The sequence below is a fragment of the Microtus oregoni genome, unplaced genomic scaffold, assembly GCF_018167655.1.
Source record: "Microtus oregoni isolate MIOR12 unplaced genomic scaffold, Mior012 000060F_002, whole genome shotgun sequence".
NCBI lineage: Eukaryota > Metazoa > Chordata > Mammalia > Rodentia > Cricetidae > Microtus > Microtus oregoni.
Genome location: NW_024543837.1, coordinates 714,858 through 734,758, shown reverse-complemented (window position 1 = coordinate 734,758; position 19,901 = coordinate 714,858). Strand labels below are relative to the sequence as shown.

The 19,901-nt window shown below is 38.3% G+C and overlaps 1 protein-coding gene across 2 annotated transcripts in view; it reads right to left on the bottom strand.

The window, feature by feature from the left end:
- LOC121439096 (cyclic AMP-dependent transcription factor ATF-2) overlaps positions 1-19,645 on the bottom strand; it is a 70,408-nt gene extending 50,763 nt beyond the window's left edge. For both annotated transcript variants that reach the window (XM_041639598.1, XM_041639597.1), the window contains exons 1-3: positions 19,506-19,645; positions 4,316-4,410; positions 502-577 (exon numbers count right to left, since the gene is read on the bottom strand). The gene's annotated coding sequence lies outside the window, so the exon portion shown is untranslated. The remainder of the gene's footprint in view (positions 1-501; positions 578-4,315; positions 4,411-19,505) is intronic.
- Positions 19,646-19,901: the final 256 nt, after the last annotated feature.

Below are 19,901 nucleotides of genomic sequence, written 5' to 3'. Positions count from 1 at the left end.
AGCAGGGCACTGGAATGCCCTCATGACATGGTACTTGGTAAACTGAACCAAGAGGACTTGAGTATGTGACATTTTGCAACTGTTATTTGATAGCTAAAAACTTTTCTAACATATCAACAAGAACTCATTTTAGAAGATATTAAAAACAGAAAACATGTATTTGTACAATCTTCCACACTGTTTTGGTTTCTTTTTGTTATTGTTGTTGTTGTTTTTGAGATAGGATGTTGCTACTATAGCACAGGTCTTGATCTTGGGTGGGTCCTGTCTCTATAATGAGATTATAGATAGTCCTGTGTCACTACACCAGTTATTTTAATGCTCTTAACTTGATAATTCAGAAATAAGAACCAACCGAAAACCATACTGATAAGAGGCTTCAGATTTAGGAAAAGAACATTGAAATATGCATCTAGTAGATACAACATTCGAGAAAATAAGTTTTACAACTTATAATATGAAACATGGTTCAAAATATTAACTATTGTATCATGTACTTACCTGGCAGAATTCACATGTAACTTGAATTTCATTAAGTTAAATAGCTTATCATGTCCTCTGATTCATAGCAAAGATACTGAAAACAAAATGGTTTCACACTGTTACAAATAGCACTGAAACATTTCTTAAAATGCATTTGATTTTGAAAATGAAAGCCCTTGATCATTCTCAACACTATTTCATCAAAAAAATTAAGAATATTTATATCAATATATTACTTCTGAAATAAGAAAACTTATATAAATGTATTAATTAGAGGTATTAATCCATCAAGCTCCACAAAAAACAGCAATTTTTTTTTTAACTACATTTGAAATCTGATAAGAAAAACCAGACCTAAGTTAGGCTTGGTGGTACAAGCCTAAAATCCCCACTTAAGTGAGGCTAAGGCAGGAGAATCATAGTCAGCTTGGGTTAAACGGAATACCCTATTACAAAGACACAATCTCTCTCTCTCTCTCTCTCTCTCTCTCTCTCTCTCTCACACACACACACACACACACACACAACTTCAAAATTTGTACTTAGAAAGTTATCAAAATTTATTTGTTCCTGAATATAAATGATCTAGTTTCCTCTTCCATATCTTTGCAACTTACTTATTTAATGCTAGGTTAAATATAAGCAAATTGTGTGTGTATATGTAAATCATACTGAAATTAACAAGATAAATGGCCCACTTTAAAAAAAATCTGCCAACTCTTTCTGATTATTTTGGTATGCTTGTGTATGTAACATGTGCATGCAGATATACATGAATGTCAACAGAGGCACACTTTGCTTGTCTTTCACCCTGTTTTCTAAAACTAGGTTCGCTGAATTTAGAACTGAGCTTGGAACTCATTCACTGGGTTAGACTGGTTGGCCATGAACTTCAGGGATTCACCCCTCTCTGTGCCCACCCCACTTTCTAAGCCAGGGTTAAGGAAGTGTGCTCCAGCTTGTCCCGGAAGTACTTTACGACTAAGCCACCACTACAATCCCGACTCCTCCTTCTCATCTTCTTTTCCCCTATCATGTGTTAAAGACAGTAAACAGTTTTCTCATTGCAAATAAATTAGTGGTGTGGGGGGGAAATTATGTCTTGTTCAGAAAAAGTAGTAATTCCCATGCAGAAACAGACAACTGGCAGTAGTGGTGAGTCCTGGAGTCCTACCTTAGGAGACGGGAAGGAGAAACTGTCTTCCCTTACCCTAGGTAAAATAAATCATTTCTCTACTCACATCCAACTGTACGATGCTACCTATGAAGAAAAGAACACTAGGATAATCCAAAGACCATCTCATCATGCTTCTGTCATTACCAACACAATGTAAGCTCAGGCAGGGCAAGGCAGCTGTCTGTGAGTACACCTGAGGCAACACACCACTCATTTCAATGCATAAGCGTGTAAATATTAACTATCTATAGACAAGCTGACAGTTCTAAAGAAGCTTTTTAACAAGTTGACACCTCCAGAATCACTGTCTTTCTCCAATACAAATCTACACAACTGCTCTCCTAGCCAACTAACACAGATACCCATTCTCTTATCACTATTACATAATACCCAGGGGAGACAGCCATAAATACCCTGTAAGCATCTACCGCTAGAAATGTTAACAATTCCTCTAAGAGATTCTAAGTGTTATCTCTCTGATAATCTAACTAAACCTCAAACCTTTAAATCTGTGCTCATCATGTTTTCACAGCAAGTTTGAAAATATCTTCATATAACGAAAGCTGCCAAGGGAGCTTATAAATGGCTTGTGAAGTGCATTTTGAACTTATAGTTCAAAAATTATGAAGAATCTAAAATATGGCATTCCCATTCCTAAGAAAATCGTGAATAGTTACATTATGGTGCTTTAGTATCAGTGAAGACACAAACGACCACTACTTGCGGTAAAGGTCAGAGATTAACCACACCAAGTAACACAGAACTACACAGATCTAAGTTTAAGGACCTTTAATGTGAACCAAGTGCTGTTAGTTGAGGTGGGAAGACATTAGTCCTACAGATCTCCTACATCTGAGAAAGAAAACACTGTTTCTTCAAAGACTAAGCTTTAACTCAGTCACTTGTGTGGTTTGATAAAAGGGGATATCTACAATATACTTTTGAGAGTAAAATAAAAAATAGTTCAATGATTTGTTTGCCGTAAGCAATCAAATGGAAGCCACTGTTTTCTTCTTTAAAATAAGAGCAAGATGTAGTAGAGATGGCTTAGATAATAAGATGATTTAGCCCAGGCTTCTGAGGCTTCATTTTTGTTACAGAGGCTCTAATTCTCCAGACCAGAAATAACTTAAAAGAGTACTTTATAAATTTATAGCTACTGAAAATATACAGCCATATAATTTCGAATGAAAAGATTTTAAAAGCCGGGCGGTGGTGGCGCACACCTTTAATCCCAGCACTCGGGAGGCAGAGGCAGGCGGATCTCTGTGAGTTCGAGGCCAGCCTGGTATACAAGAGCTAGTTCCAGGACCAGAACCAAAAAAGCTACGGAGAAACCCTGGCTCGAAAATTAAAAAAAAAAGAAAGAAAGGAAGAAAGAAAAGATTTTAAAAACACTGGGTAATAACTTCATATTAAGTACTCATTAATTTTTTCACTGATAAATTTTTAAGTCTATATGTAAAACATGACTAACATCACTTTATTCCCATTTGAAGCAGAAATTGGTCTAGAGTTGGCTACTGCGGTATATGCAGGAAGAATGTCTTGAGTTTGAAGACAGCTTGGGCTATACAGTGAGTTCTTGGTCAACCTGAACAAGAATGTAAGACTTGTTTCAAAACAACATCCAAACAAAACCATCCAAAAATCATGGTATAGACTGAGTAAGGTCCTATAATCTTATTCCAGACGGAAAGCTACAGTGTATTAACCAATTCTATCACTAAATTGTTGAAGTGTACTAATTTGTAAGCATAAAGTAAAATTATGATTAAAGCTAAATACCCACAAATATAAGTTAAAATTAAAGTACTTTATCAGACTATGAGAACCTAAATAACATAAACTCCTTTGAGGAGAAAGAGAGAGAGAGATTAGGCATCCTGCATATGCTAATATCAGATCATTCAAAAAGAGCAAAACATATGAACACTTAAAGTTCTGTAACTCACAAAACAATTTATAGATTAACTTGTTACCTTACAATTTTTTAGGTAAATTAGGACTTTTTTGGACCTTTTGCTAAAAAGCTAAGTTTAAGAACTTTTGGATTATGAAAAGAATTATAGAATTTAAGTCTTTAGTGTGTTCTCATATGCTAATACACATCTCATTTTCAAGAGGTCATTTCCAAATTTGCTAACCCTCTAGATCCCTCCCTGACCCCCTAGACTGAATACTATCAATATAGGCTACTAGTGTTTGAGGACTGTCAAACACAAACAGCTGTTATTTTCATTAATATTTTAGAGACTAATCATTACAATATGAAGAGAACAATTTTACATTCAAAGTTTTACTTTGGAGCAGGGAGATGGCATAGCTGGTGAAGTGCTTTTTGCACAATCCTGAAAAGATCTCCAGAACTCATGGGAAAAAAAGGCTAGCCCTGAAAATGTGGAGATAGAAGAAACCCTGGAGCTTGCTGGCCAGTCAGCCAGTTAGTCTAGCTGAATCAGTGAGTTCCAGGTTCAAAGACCTTGTCTCAGAAACTAGAGTAGAAACAAATGGAAAGACATTTAACATTGACTTCTGGCCTCAACATATGCATGCACTCATGATATGAATGTGCATGTGTACACATGTACACACACACACACACACACACACACACGCGCACGCAGGATCGGGGAGAAGCTCAAATTCCTTTACCTTTGTCGCTGGTGGGCCATGAGTTTTAGTCTGCTGACAGGAATCCTTAAGTTCTTGTTACACAAGCAGCACTTTCCAAGCTGCCATCAGTATCTCTAGAGAAAAGGAGAGAAACAGAAAACACTTTTACCCTGTTTAACATACATGTTATATTTAAATTTTGCCCACTGTTCACCTTATTATATAGTTTCTTCCAAAATCTCAAATGTTTCAGAAAGATGGTCACCAAATAATACCCCAATTGCCAACACATTACCATCTACTAGATATAGACCAGCTTTAAGGATGGTGGTAAGGCAATAGAACCATGGTGAAAGGAAGAAAATAAATTATTTTTAGCAGTATATACCTAAAAAACAAGTAATAAATGAAGTGTCAGAGTTGAATTCAGGCATCATAACGTTCATAGTGAAAACTATTTTTCTTATGTTGCTGCTACACAATAAAATCTATGGACCCTAGTTTATGTGTATCTCATATGGAAATAGCCTGATGTTCCATGCATGCAGGCTAGAACAAGATCCACTGATTAAATGCAACCTTATATTGTTTAGAACTTAAATTATTTCACGTAAACACAGGCATCCTGGAACCATAATCATAAGGTACTCAGGGCCCTTTGGTGCTCTGACGTGCTCATAAGTCCTTTCCCTTCAAGGTTTATCACAACTGTAAAGCTCTAGTCATCATAGCTGTACATCACACAGCAAAGGAAAGTAAATAATGACTTCCCTTTAAGGAAGCTTTTCACAAACACCAGAGAAAATTTCTACTGACATTCTATGGGGTAGAACTTAGTCACAAGTGGCCAAAAAATGCCAGGGAAGTTATTTGGCTGAGAGTAAACTCATATAGACAATCTACAAAACTTACAAATGATTACATAGATCTGTTATGTAAGTGAACAAAGTGAAATGGCAGATGCTTCAGCTATTAACTATGCTAGGGAAAGGTACTGATTTCCAAAGCATGGTGTTCAAAAGGAAAGAGATGATCTTGTACCATTCCCTTGGGACTGAGTCTCCATTATCAGGCCATCATCTGCCTAGTTAAAAACTGAAATATCAGTGAGTAAAAAGGGATGCATATTGTTGGATAATTAATTGCCATCCTATTCATTTCTTTCTAAAATGTAAACAGCTCATAAAAGTGTCTTAAAGGTCCTGCCACTGGCAGAGAATGACCAACATTCATTCATAAAGATTTCTCTATATATACAAGGCCAATCTGTAGGTAATAAAGAAGGGACAATCATGAATATCAGAACGCCAATGTAAGAGAAAAGAAAAATCTGAAATCATTGTCATTTGGGACATATCTCTATCTCTCTCTCTCTCTCTCTCTCTCTCTCTCTCTCTCTCTGTCTCTCTCATTTCTCGAGGCAGAGCTTCTCTGTGTAGTGTGTAGCCGCCATGGCTGTCCTGGATCTCACTATGTAAACTAGGCTGTCCTCAAACTCAGACATCTACCTACCTCTGCCTCCAAATACTGGGATTAAAGGCATGTACCACCACAGCCAGGCTGAGGGTAAGCTCTTATAGACAATCCAAAAAATTTACAAATGACTACACAGGTCTGTTACGTAAGTACTGGATAAGGTGAGATGAATAAGAAGTTGGCAGATGGTTCAGCTATCAACCATGTTAGGGAAAGGTACTGATTTCCAAAGCATGATGTTCAAAAGGAAATAGATCACCTTGGAATGAACCCCTATTATCAGGCCACATAAGAATTTGGGGGAATTTCCCTATTGCAGATTATTGGAAAGAAGGGCAATACTTTCCTTTAGGGTTAGTGAAGTTTCCTTAATATCTTAAAGTAGAAAATCAGAAACCAGGAAGTGTCTCATTGCAAGGCTGGGGGAAAAAAAAATCTGTTTTAAATATAAACTGCTCCTTATGGAGAAAGGATTCAAAAAAAGATATTTAGCAACATAAATGCAAAATGCAGCTATAAATGGGACAGCAATTCAAGGACAATTTTGTGGACAGTCTGTAGTTTACTCTCTCCAAGTACAATTCGTTTTTCTCTGCGCTCTTACACTGCCATCCTGGTATTCATGATTGTCCCTTCGTCCTCGTCACCTGCAGATTGGCCTTGCATACTGCTCTGTGTGATAATAATAGGAAAAGCTCACATATTTCAGGCAGAGATAGATTCCTACAAACTATTGTTTTTCAGAAAAATGCTCATTTTTACAAGTGTGACTTTAGGTATGTTTTTCTGCACACAGATGTTTATGCTCTTATTTCAGCAGTTGTTCACAAAAGATCTGGAACTAGCATCTTGAAACACAGCAGGGCAATTATCCTTCAAGCAAAAGGCAACAAGGTTAAACTAACCAGCCATACCTGTTCTACATAGCTTAACTTACTCCATAATCACCTAGACTTCGATTAAAAGGAACACTTGTTAAAGCTCAGAAGTCACAGATGTAAGGAATCTCTCCTTCACCAATATCATCCTACCCACTTTCTGTACATTTGGGCATAACTAACCTGTGGGCACAGGCAATATCTCCACACAAAGGTACCAGGACTGCCAACAGTAAATACTCTATCCTGAACCAAACACTACTAGAACACAGAGCACAGAGGACGGCATCAGTGTTAAAGAGAACCAATCTGTTCTTGGTCACAAACTCAAGAGTCTAATACATACAAGAGAAGTACTGGGTGGTACATAGTAAGATTGCTGGGACAAACTTACAAAGTCACAACCTTGAGGGGTCTGTATCAATAATGTCACATGAAAGCTTCCCAAGAATACTTGGTTTCTAGGTCTTCAACTTGTCTTTTTCCCTGAGTCCTCATTTTCATGCTTTCAAAACTAGAAATGCCCTTATACTCCTCACTTAACTGAAATCTTATTTGCACACCCTGCCCTGGCTTTATATTTCAAAATATGGATAATTTTAAATAAGACTGTCACAACGCACCTCCATTAATTTAATCATATTTTCCAATAATGTATCTCTGCTAAAAGCAAAACATGGTTTTATCAACTGTATCTTGTTCTGTGTTCAATAATGTTATGAATTCTTTATATGCCCTGTAGTTCATAATAAAAACAATTTTCATTTAATGACTATGTTTTCCACTTATGAAATACTAATTGAAATACACTTTCCTGAGAGGGACTTCCATGAGAATGAAGAAAAGAATAAACATGAAAATTGAGACGTTAGGTTCACAGTTATTACAAAGTAAAAAATGATCAATAAAGTATTCTTAAACACTGGACCAAACAAAATTATGTTGAAGCAATGAAAAGGAAGCAAGAATTTAGTTTATTTTTTTCTTCATTATTGAACAAATTTAAGGTCAAATTTGTTATATGTATATTTCTACTCTTGTTTAAGGTATTATGTTTATACAGCTCATTTAAAAATGTATAATTAAAACTTGTGGATTAATAGTCATCTATAACAGTCAAACTGTAGTAATGTTAGTTAGGTTTTCTAGAGGTACAGAGATATATTCAACATGGATAGTTAGTCCTACAAACCTTTCGAAGACGTACATAATATGGCATTTAAAAGGTTTTAAGAACTTAAGAATTTCTCAACAGTGATACATGTCTACTTCTGGCAGCACCTTTTGAGAGGTTCATGTGCACTGAAGAAACTTGTTATGAAATTTGCCTTCAATGTGGCAAAGCTAGTTATTTGGGCAAGAAACTGCTCTTGCCTGGAGTGCTTAATAGTATGCTGTATAAAATGGACATGCAGGACCTACAGAAAACTGACTGCTGAACTTTCCAAAAGGCAGGATGGTCCTTCAGGGTTCCTGCTTCACAGAAGAAACTGCCAGACATTATGCAGAATACCGAATAAAGCAACTGATAAATTTTGCCATTACATGGCAGAAGAGATCTTATTTCCTGCTTTACTGAAAAGTGTGCCAGATATTATGGCCTAAAGGCTGAAGATAGATGCCCCAATGTTAAAAAAGAACTTTAGGTGACTGTCCAGGTAGTGAGATATCTGTCATTTCTAGAACTTTGGAAGTTGCTTACAATGCACTTCCAGTTTACTTAGGTAATATATCTTTCTGGGGTCTTTGATGGATTGAAGACAAGATAGTTATAATTATAGTTTACTTTTGTTATAATAAAAGATAAATTAGATATAAAACTTAGACTCACAAAGATAGGATAGATAAGAGTATTTTCCTTTATTTGATGAATGTAAACAGGCTCAATATGTAACTATAATTCTTGTTTGATAACTGTTTTGTATATGTAGTTTTACTATGTTAAAAGCCTTCCTTTTTAATTAGACAGAAAAGGGGAGATGATGTGGGATGTCGACTTATATATGTGTTGCTTTTATTGGTTGATAAATAAAGCTGTTTTGGCTAATAGCTTAGCAGAGTAAAGCTAGGCGGGAAATCTGAACAGAGATATAGAGTAGGTGAAGTCAAGGACACACCATGTAGCTGCCAAAGGAAAAAGATGCCAGAACATTATCGGTAAGCCACAGCCTCATGGTGATACATAGATTAATAGAAATGTGTTAATTTAAAATGTAAGAGGTAACAAGGAATACACCTGAGCCATTGGCCAGTGTTCTAATTAATATAGTTTCCGTGTGATTATCTGCATCTGGGTAGCTGGGAAACTAAAGCAGTCTCTGTTTATATGTTTATAAGTTTTATATTAAGTGAAATAAGCCAACCAAGAACGAGAAGCACTACATTCTCTTACCCATGTATAAACAACAAAAACACACTTTACAAGACTCTCTCTCTCTCTCTCTCTCTCTCTCTCTCTCTCACACACACACACACACACACACACACACACACAAACTGTGAGTGAATGCAACAGTGATTATCCATCTGCAAAAGTAAGGAAGGTGAGGAAAGGCTGATCATTGAGTTAAGTCACACATGGTAGATGCTCTTACAGATAGCCATTAAGTACTACCGCTCTATAAAAGCTAGATTTTCAGTGTTTCACCATGCAAAAACGAAAGATGACTGAGAAGAAATTTCAACTTGTTTTAAAATGCTACATAATTTATACATATATTGAAACACCACAGAGAACTTTATTAAATGGACTTTTCCTGACCTATAAAAATAATTTTATACCGTCTTAAGATGCTAAGTGTATGGCAATTTATAAGTCACTAATGGAAAACCTTTATAGTGAACAAAAATGTTAAGGTATCAGGAGGATGGATTTGTGCTCTATCACAAGGTCATTCAAGGGCAGCAGAACCATATATAGGCAGGGAGTTTTCTGTGGTACAATTTCGTCATAACTTCACAAGTAGCACAAAGTATAAAAGGTGATCTTAGTACGACCCTGGGAACAGCAATATGCTCATAACAAACCTAAATCCATGAGTATGAAAACCTACAGCCGTAACTTAAAAAGAATTACTACCTATTCAATGTTAAAGTATCTCTGATTTCCTTTATATACTATCTCACTACAATCCTTCACATGTACTTAACGGATACCAAAAAGAATTAAGAAAATAATGTGTACAATACAAATTAGGGCATGAACTTACAGTATTAAGCTTATGTAAGTTATACTGCATTTTACTTTGACATTAAATGCTGTTTTCCTAATGCTTAATACTAAATCATACTTAATAATAAATACTAACTCATACTTTATGCCTAGAAACTGAATATTACACATTTAACACCAAAACCTTCTGTGGGGGTCAAACAGATTGTTAGTTTGTGAATTTGATATCATCCTTGTGTATACTGGCTATGGAATGCTTAGTTCACCACTGGAGGGAAAGGAAACTCCTCAAAAGTGAGAAAGGTATTCCCAACCTCAGTGAGGGAAGCAGTTGTTGTCCAAGGCTGCTCATTCGTTTCCTGGCAGCCCAGACCTGAATTAATCACACAGAAACTGTATTAATCAAAACACGGCTTGGCCTATTAGCTTATGCATATTTCTAACTAGCTCTTATATCTTAAATTAACCCATTTCTATTAATCTGTGTATCAGAATGTGCTTGTGGCCTACCGGTAAGGTTCCGTCCGGTGTCTGTCTCCTGCAGTGGCTACATGGCTTCTCTCTGACCCCACCTTCTCTCTCTATATATGTATCTTTTCCAGCCTGGCTATATTGTTAAGCCATTGGCCGAAAGCAGCTTCTTTATTAACCAATGGCAATAAAACATATTCATAGCATACAGATATCAAGCAGATTTTAATTTTTTCTCTACTTATGACACACAATAGATATTTTCCAGGCATATCAGTATCAACAGTATACTGAAGCTTTGATCTCAAAGTTGATAAAGATTCATAAAGCACATAATAAATGAGTATTAAATAGTAATATCAGTTCAATATCACAAAAATAGTCTTCAATTTAAAAAAAGTAATACTGGGCATAATGCCTTTAATCCCAACAATCAGGAGGCAGAGAAAGGGAGGTCTCTGGGAAGGCAAATCCAGCCTGGTCTACATAGTGAATTCCAGGTTAGCTAAAGCTACTTATCTCAAAAGAAAAACAAAACCCAAAACAAATAAATTAGCTTACTTTTTGGGGCTTTGTTTTTGTTTTTAGAGACAAGAGTTTCTTTGTATAACAGTCCTGGCTGTCCTGGAACTCACTCTGTAGACCAGGCTGCCTCTAATTCAGAGAACCACCTGCCTCTGCCTCCTGAATGCTTGTATTAAAGGCATGATGTGCCACCACCATCTAGCAAATTAGTTTACTTTCAAAGTTAAATTTTATTTTAAATTATTTCCAGACCACCAATGCCTGCGTTGAGTGGGCTAGTTGTTTCCCAGAACTCACAGACTTAAAAGCAACAAGTATGAAAAGCAGTAGATTAAGTTTTACTGTGGAAGGGAGGTCACTTGTCCCCGGCTGCTCAGCCCCCAAATAATCACACAAAAACTCTATTATTTAAAGCTGTAGCTTCTTATAATTTAACCCCTTTCTAGTAACCTGTGTATCACCATGTGGCTGTGGCTTACCGGGTAAAGTTGTGGTGTCTGTCTCTGGCGGGGCTACCTGACTTCTCTCTGATTCCACCTTCTTTCTCCCAGCATTCAGTTTAGTTTTCCCTGCCTAGCTCTGTTTCCCTATAGCTCTGCTAAAGGCCCAAAGCAGTTCCTTTATTAACCAATGATATTCACAGCATACGGAGGCAAAGCCCACATCATTTTACTAATAACATGGTTTTAGATTTGGTAATGGATTAAGTTATATGATATAATGTTTACAGTATCATTTTTGCTCAAAACATAGAATAAAATATACTTACTGCCTTCCCCCTCTAAAATTTTAATATAAAATGTTTGGGGCCAGGTGTGGTAGCAAACACCTTAAACTCAGCACTTGGGAGACAGAGGCAAGGATCTCTCTAGTGAGTTCTAAGTCAGCCAAGGTTGCTTTCGTTTTCAGAGGTAAAATCTCGTATGACCTATGCTGGCCTGGAACTTGCTATGGAGCCAAGAATAACCTTAAACTTCAGCTCTCCTGCCTCTACTTTCCCACTACTGAGATCACATACCTGTGTTACAACACAGTGGTTTATACAGTGCCAGAGATCAAATCTAGGCCTTTATGTATGAGAACTAGAAATTCACACTTCAAGAATTATGATGATTTGGGAGCTGGGAAGATAGCACAGTGGGTAATGCATTCAGCATTGAACTTGAGTTCAAATTCTCAGCACACATCATGACAGGTGGATCCTGGGAACTCACTAGACAATCATCCTACCCAAAAGTGAACTTCAAGTTCAGAGAGAGATTTTGTATCAAAAAATAAGGTAGAGGAAAGGTTGAAGAAATTAATCTGATATGTACCCGTGTACATGTACGCGCACATACACCACATGTACAAACACACCAAAATGAAAAGAAAAAGAACTGGAATTATTCAGGAGACAAAGAAATGGTTGTCAGCACAGGACCTGACACACAAGAATGAGGACTTGAATTTTATCTCCATTACTCACATACAAGCTAGGCCAAAAAGAGAGATATGAATTTGGAACCAGTGCTGGGGGTAAAGGAATCAGGTGGATCTCTAGAGCTCAATCGCCAGGTAGCCTTGCTGAATGCAAGAGCTCCAATTTTAGTGAGAGACGCCACTTCGAAAACAAATGTGCATGGCTAGATGAGTCAAGGTACCTGAGTTTGAACCTTGGAACCCATGCAAAGGTGGACAGAGAGAACTGATTCCAGAGAACTGTCCTTCAGTCTCTACACCCATGTCATGGCATGAATGCCCACAAACACACATCATGCAATGCATAAATACACCATCATCACCATCATAATAGTAACAACAACAAAAAATAAAAACTTTAAAAATAAGGTAGAGGGGCTGGAGAGATGGCTCAGTGGTTAAGAGCATTGCCTGCTCTTCTAAAGGTCCTGAGTTCAATTCCCGGCAACCACATGGTGGCTCACAACCATCTGTAATGAGGTCTGGTGCCCTCTTCTGGCCTGCAGACATACAGACAGAACACTGTATACATAATAAATAAATAAAATAAATAAAAAAAAATAAGGTAGAGACTAATCCAGGCAAACACTGGAAATTTTGCCAGGCCTCCATAAATGTGCACACATGTGAATGCACAACCATGCAGACATGTGCTCATCCTCATGGATATGCAGGTACACCACACACACATTGTAAAAAATTACACTTAGTCAATCATCATTAGTAGTAAGAACTCACTAATAAAAACTTTTCATTACAACAAGGAAAATACAGATTACATATAATTCCTATTACAGTAACAGTAATTTCACTTCTTTCTCTCTTTTTCTAAGTATGTTGAAGTTCAGGAAAGTGAAAGAAAAATCCCTAGCCCAATAGCCATATTTCACCACTAAAACATACCCAACAAATGACAGAAAGACACCAGCAACTTGCAACATGATAACTGGGAACTGATGGTACAACTATGTTAGCTGAATTCTTGGTAAAAACTTCAAAAGAAAAAAAAATATTAGAACTATGTCTTTTTTTTTTTTTTTTTGGTTGGTTGGTTTTGTTTTTTCAAGACAGGTTTCTCTATGTAGCTCTGGCTGTCCTGGAAGTTACTTTGTAGACCAGGCTGGCCTAGAATTCAGAGATTCACCTGTCTCTGCTTCCCAAATGCTGGAATTAAAGATGCAAGCTTCCACCTCCTGGAAAACTGTAGCATCTTAATTTCATTAGAAGATATTATGAAAGATCTCACTAAAATATTGATGATGGGATTAGTGAAAACTATGGCATCAATTTTTATAATCTCAAAATATGTATATGCTACACTACTACATGAAAAGGTAAGTCTGACTTAGGGCGAAAGGTACATATGGAACAAAATGAAATTCTCTGCAATAGGTTTATGGAAATTCTAAGGTAGTAATTTCTACTACAAATTATAAATTCCTAGGGAAAATACAAATTTGTTGCCAAAGCTACCAAATAAATGACTGTTGTACTCTCTGCAAGTCATGCCATAGCATTCCTAAAGGGACTGCAGAAGATGATCATTTCTGGGTCATCTTCGACAGTAATCACCTTAACACGCACTGAGCATGCAGCCAGTCCTGACGCAGTTGTGAGCACTGATATACACTGCTCAAATGCTTACAAGGTTAAGTGCAGTTCTCCTTACAGAAAACAAATAATTTGCCTAAGCAAATTATGGGGGTCATAAGTGGATTCATGACAATTGAGTCCTAACAACTACCCTAAAACTACATTCATTGTGCCAGAAGAATATATGAAAGAAAATTAAATAATTCGTTAAAATATGTAATTCAGAAAGTAGCTAATAAATTAAAACCAATAAATTCAATGTGCAAAGTGCACAAAATTTAAGCACTGATGTTATTAGGTTGTCATAAAGTTTCAGTCAACTTTAAGAGAAACAAATGGAAGTGGCAGAAAATATGAAATAGATATTTGTCCCAGTACATATGTTATTGTTCAGTAACTATAAAATTATATAGTCAACTATATGACTTTGAAACTTAAAACAATACAACTTATTTCCCTTAATAATTCTCAATTAAGTAATCACATCATACTTAACAATCATAACCACAAAGTTAGAAAAATGATGGCAAAGCTACCACATTTACACTAAAATGCCAGCGTGAGCCTGCTTAACTTTTTTCTGGGAGAAACCAAAAGTCTTGGCAACCTCATAAATATTTACTTCCTCTGATAAGCAATTCCATTGAGTTTATTATCTTATGAGCCAACTCAAAGAAAGAAAAAGGTATCAAATACTGTAAAGTGTATACAACAGAAAATTATGCTTATTAATTCAATGTTAAAAGCAGGGAAAGGAAAAAAAAGTAGCAGAGCACAGCCGCTAGGCATGGTAGTGTGCACCGTCAACGATACCCATGAGGAAAGGCAAGCACATCTCTGGGAATTAGAAGCCAGCACAATTTGACAGCAAGTTCTAGGCCAGTCAGTGTTACACAGTGAGATGCTGTCTTCAAAATTAAATAAATAAACTTATTAAAAACTAGCTGCACTGCTGGGTAGTGGTGGAACACACCTTTAATTCTAGCACTAAGGAGGCAGAGGCAGGCAGATCTCTGAGTTCAAGGTGAGCCTGGTCTACAGAGTGATTCCAGGACAGCCAGGATTACACAGAGGATCCCTGTCTCGAGAAAACTTTAAAAAAAGAAGTAAATAAATAAATGGATAAATGAATGAATAAACAAACAAACAAATAAATGAACACAGCGAATTAGCTGGACAGGGTGGCTGATACCAGAGAACTCCCATGGGTCTGAGGCCATCACAAGTTTCAGGCCAGTCTGGACTATAGAGTGAGAGAGAGAGAAAAGAAAAGAAAAGAAAAGAAAAGAAAAGAAAAGAAAAAAAGCATTTTTTTCCATTCAGGCATTTAATAGCAGGAAATTTAAGAGTGGTTTAAGTGACTTATTAACTGTAGATAATCATCAGATATCACAAAATCTATAGAATGGAAAACTATAATGCTAGGAAAGACAAAACTAAGCGAGTAAAGGTAGAAAACTGGAATCCAAAAGTTTAGAGCCTATTAGACAAAAGGAAAATATTTTAGAGAACATATTTAAAAACTGAAGGTGGCCCATGCTTTAAATCCCTTGGGAGGCAAAGGCCTGGGGATCTCTGAGTCTGAGACCAGCCTGGTCTACAGACTGAGTACCAGGATAACCAGGGCTACATAGAGAAACTGTATCAAAAAAGGGGGGAGGGGTAACCATATACTACTAAAATAAGTCAAATCTGTCTGTCCATTTGTCCATTTGCCAAGTACAATTACTCTAAGAACTCTGTCAAGGATCTCACGGTAACAAGTCACTCACTACTATATTCCAGTGCTTTTTATTTTGGGATATGAACGGGGGGGGGGGAGAAGGTTGAGAATTACTGGATAAGATATGAACCTGAATAAATACACCTACACCCCAAAATATATTTACGACCCTTTTGGTCTACCCTAAAAAGGAGCAGAGGGAAGAAAAGAAATAGAAATAATAATTATTATTTTAGGGGGAGTGAGATGGCTCAGCCAGCAAAGCACTTGCTGTGTAAACCTAATAACCTGAATTCAACACCCATAACCCATATAAGGTGGAAAGAACTGCCTCCATAAAGTTGTTCTGACTGCCACACCCAAGTCGTGGCATGTACGCACCAATATAAACACATTATACATAGCCTAATGATAAATAAGATGAAAAACTTACAATGATCAACAAAAACAAAGTAAGCATCATAGAATCTATCTTAAACTGAAAATATACCAGTTTTAGGTTTGTCAATAAAAGTCAACAAGAAGACATATATATCACATACATGTTTATAATTGTATATTCCATATTTTGTGATATAAAACAGGTAATTACAATTATCATGGCCTTAAAGACTCATAACAGTCCTCCATTTTCTATGAAATGATACCTTATTTGAACTTTTTTGAGAAACAGAACAAAGGAAGTGTTTTTTCTAGGAATTTTCTCCCACAGACAAAAACAGTGATGACGATCTCTACTACTTCAGCATTAGAGCCAATGAGACGGTTTCATGTGTGAGAACCTTGCCATCAACTCTGATGACCAGGGCTCCGTCCTCAGAACCCATGAGGTGGAAAGAGAACATTTATTCCTCAGAGTTGTCCTGTGATCTCCATACATATGTCAGCACCCCACAGACAGGCACATACTACATAAATTAAACTTACAAACAAATTACATAAAGAGGGTTGGGAATGCACAGCTCAATAGGAAAGAGCTTTCCTACAAGGGTAGAAAAGCTCAGCAGCTGAGAGTACCTGCTGTTCCTGCAAAGGACCTGGGGCAGACTCTAGCACCCACATCATGGCTTACAAAGACCTGTACTCTAGTTTCAGGGAATCAGGATCTCAGATGTCCTCTAAGGCACTGCACACAATGATGCACATACACACATTCAAGCAAAAAAATTAATTAAAATAAGCAAATCTTTAAAAAATACACAGACCATATAGCATCTCAGGAAAAATTTTAGTCTGAAGAAATAGATGTGAATATAAGATAAACACAAAAATGTCGAACTATTGACTATATAACTATGCTAGGTAGTTTTTCTAGGCTACAAGTTAATAATACAAGGAGTAGTTCAAGAACTATCCCTACTAATTTTGAAAGGGGTCAACTGAATTATACAATTATTTTCATTGCTTCTAATCAAGGGACATTCTGGAATTATGTTTTAAATATGAAGGAATTACCTTTCTAAGGGCATTTCAATAGGAGTTACAAAAGAAAGAAATGCCAGTTCATAGACACACATATCATATCGGAAGAGCCCAAAGGCAAAAATGATGGAAACAGCATGTAAGGTAGAGCTGTTTACCAGATTTAGATATATAATTGATTGGGAGAGTACAGATAAAGTACAGATTAGAACTCAAGGTTTCAAGATTTTTAAAAGTAGACAAAACTATATATCTTGATTTAATGTTAGCCATGAGATATTTAATGGATGATAGAATTTCAAAATACAGCTTTAAAATTTTAAACACCCATCAAAGCACCCCCCAATTATTTGTTAAAGGGCTGACATATAACCAGTTCCACCACTATCTTAGTTTAACATTGCTCCTCTACATAAAAATAAATGTAAGCTTTTCTAGGTAACACATTTGCTATTGCTCCAAATACAAAATAAAGAGCCTAGTAATGTTAAAGGAATCTCCAGGTAGAAGTTTTTAGTACCTTATATCAAAAATAAGACAATCGCCCTGAAAGTGCATCTCTAGAAATTACAGATAACAAAGAACTGCAGGGAGGTAGCTCACAACTTTAATCCCAGCATTTAGGAGGCAGAGGCAGGAGGAGCTCTGAGCTCTGGTCTACAAAGGGAGTTCCAGGACAGCCAGGGCTACAAGGAGAAACTGTCTCAAACCACCCTCCCACAAAAACAGATACCAAAGAATTAAGTTCTAAGTGAGCACAATATTACATTTTAAGCGATTTTTCAAAACTTAATGGCAGCAGCATCTTTAAAACTGAGACTGAAAAACAGCTTAGGAGGGCAGCATAAACACTGTTAATTTGAAGATTTTTCAAAATTATTTTTAAGACCTAGAAGCTTAATTATAACACAACTGATGAATTAAGACCCACGAACTTGCTGGGCTGTGTTGGTGTAAGCCTTTAATCCCAGCAATCCGGAGGCAGAGGCAGGAGGTTCTCTGTGAGTTCGAGGCCAGCTTGGTCTACACATGAGTTCCAGGACAGACCCTGTCTTGAAAAGTCAAAATAAAAAAAATTCCATGAACTAACTTTTCTTAACCTATACAGGATACATGTTTAGCTTACTCTAAAAAATATCCCTATATGTTTGGAAAAAGTTTGCTGCGGTGGATTCTTCAAGTGGGATTAGTAAATTTAAATACAAGATTCTTACTGTGTCTCTTTCAGGAAATTATCTAGACTTGTTTGAAAATAGGCTTTTATAAAGTCTTACTTTCCAGCAATTGATCAAGGCCATTTGGCTCTGAAGGAGTATTCCTGAGATGGTTATTACTACAATGGCAATTCCAGGGGTTAAGAATTTCTTCAAATAGGAAAAAGTGAGTTCAGAGAAGAGTCAGAGTTTGGTCTGGTTTCAAATATAGCAATACATGCATGTGATGTGAATGTCTCCATAATTTGTAATCCCTAAGAAACTGTGACTTCCACAAGGTAATCTAGGTATTAATAAACAGGCCTAAGAGTTTACAATGAATAAATCCCTTTTACTCCATTATATTGACGGTAGTTTTACCTGGCTTCCTCAGTTTTAAGGATCCCCATTAAGAAGAGACAATTTTATATTACCTAGATGCATAAAAATGGTCCCCAGCTACTCCTAGGTCTGGTTCAATGAATGAGCACTATGGAGACAGAGAGACAGGCGCAGGCAGACACACTCACACCCCAAAATACCCACACGATTCTCTCTCCCTTGTCTCTGGGGTATTGATAAAAGGAACAGATTAGCTCTGCAAAACACCCGTCGAGATTAAAAAAAAAAATGGGGGAAAAAGCAGAATCAACCTGCACCCACACCTCAGCCCCGCCCCACCTGGAAAAACTGGGGGGTGGCGGGAGTGTGAGGGTGGCAGAAAGGACGGGAAAGGCCGAGACACCTCTAGCTCCCAGGTCCTTCATATCATTGCCTCCATCACATTGCACCTAAGCCCGGGACCCCGGCTCGATCTTTAGCCACGCTGCCCAAGCCTTCTCCACCGCACCATCCCAAACCCCGCGGTGCTCAACCGTCGGAGCCCTAGGTGGGGAGCCCAGCGTGGACCCTCCTGCGGCCCGATCAAGGACTTGAGGCGGGGGTCCACCCCCGCCCGTCAGCTGGGCGGATCCGAAGAGCGCCCCGGGGACCTCTCAAGTGACCACACAAGGGGATGGTACAGCGGAGGGAGGGGTCTGAGGGAGCCGTTATTCCCTTTTGCTCAGGCTTGGGAAAGCGCGCGAGGGAGAGGCAGACGCAGCAGCCGCATTACCTAACGGGTCCGGTCGGTCCGTCAGGCCAGCGGCGGCGGCGCGGCCACAGCCGTCCGGAGGGTTGGGGTCCACAGCAGGGGCGCCAAGGGGGTGGGAGGCGGGGGGTGGGGACTACGGGCAGAGACGTCGCCATGTTAGCGCCTTCTTCCTCTAGATCCTCACAGCCCCCCTAGATCGCGGCCCTTTCCCCCACTACTCACCTGCCCAGGTCCCTAATTCATGGTCCTGTCCACCCCCTGGCAGCCCGGAGCCCAGCCGTGTTTACAAACTAGCCCCGGAGGAAAGGGCTGAATCGCACTTTAAAGGCCAAGGGCTCCCACAGGCTTCCGTCCTCTCTCGCGAGACCCGACTGACAAGCGTTGGCCCCGCCCCACTCCCGGCATCCCCGCTGCTTTCTTCTCGCGCCCCGCCCCTTCGCGCACACGCCCCTTCCTGCTTTCTACCGAGGGAGCGCCTACGGGTCAGGTGACGCCGCCTTGCTTCCGAAAGGGGGCGGGGCTTCTGAGGGCGGGGCCGGGGAGGCGGGAACCGGAGAGCACTCGGACGCTAGGGATTGGACGAAGGGCGCGAAAGGCGGGAAGCAGCGCCAGGGGGCG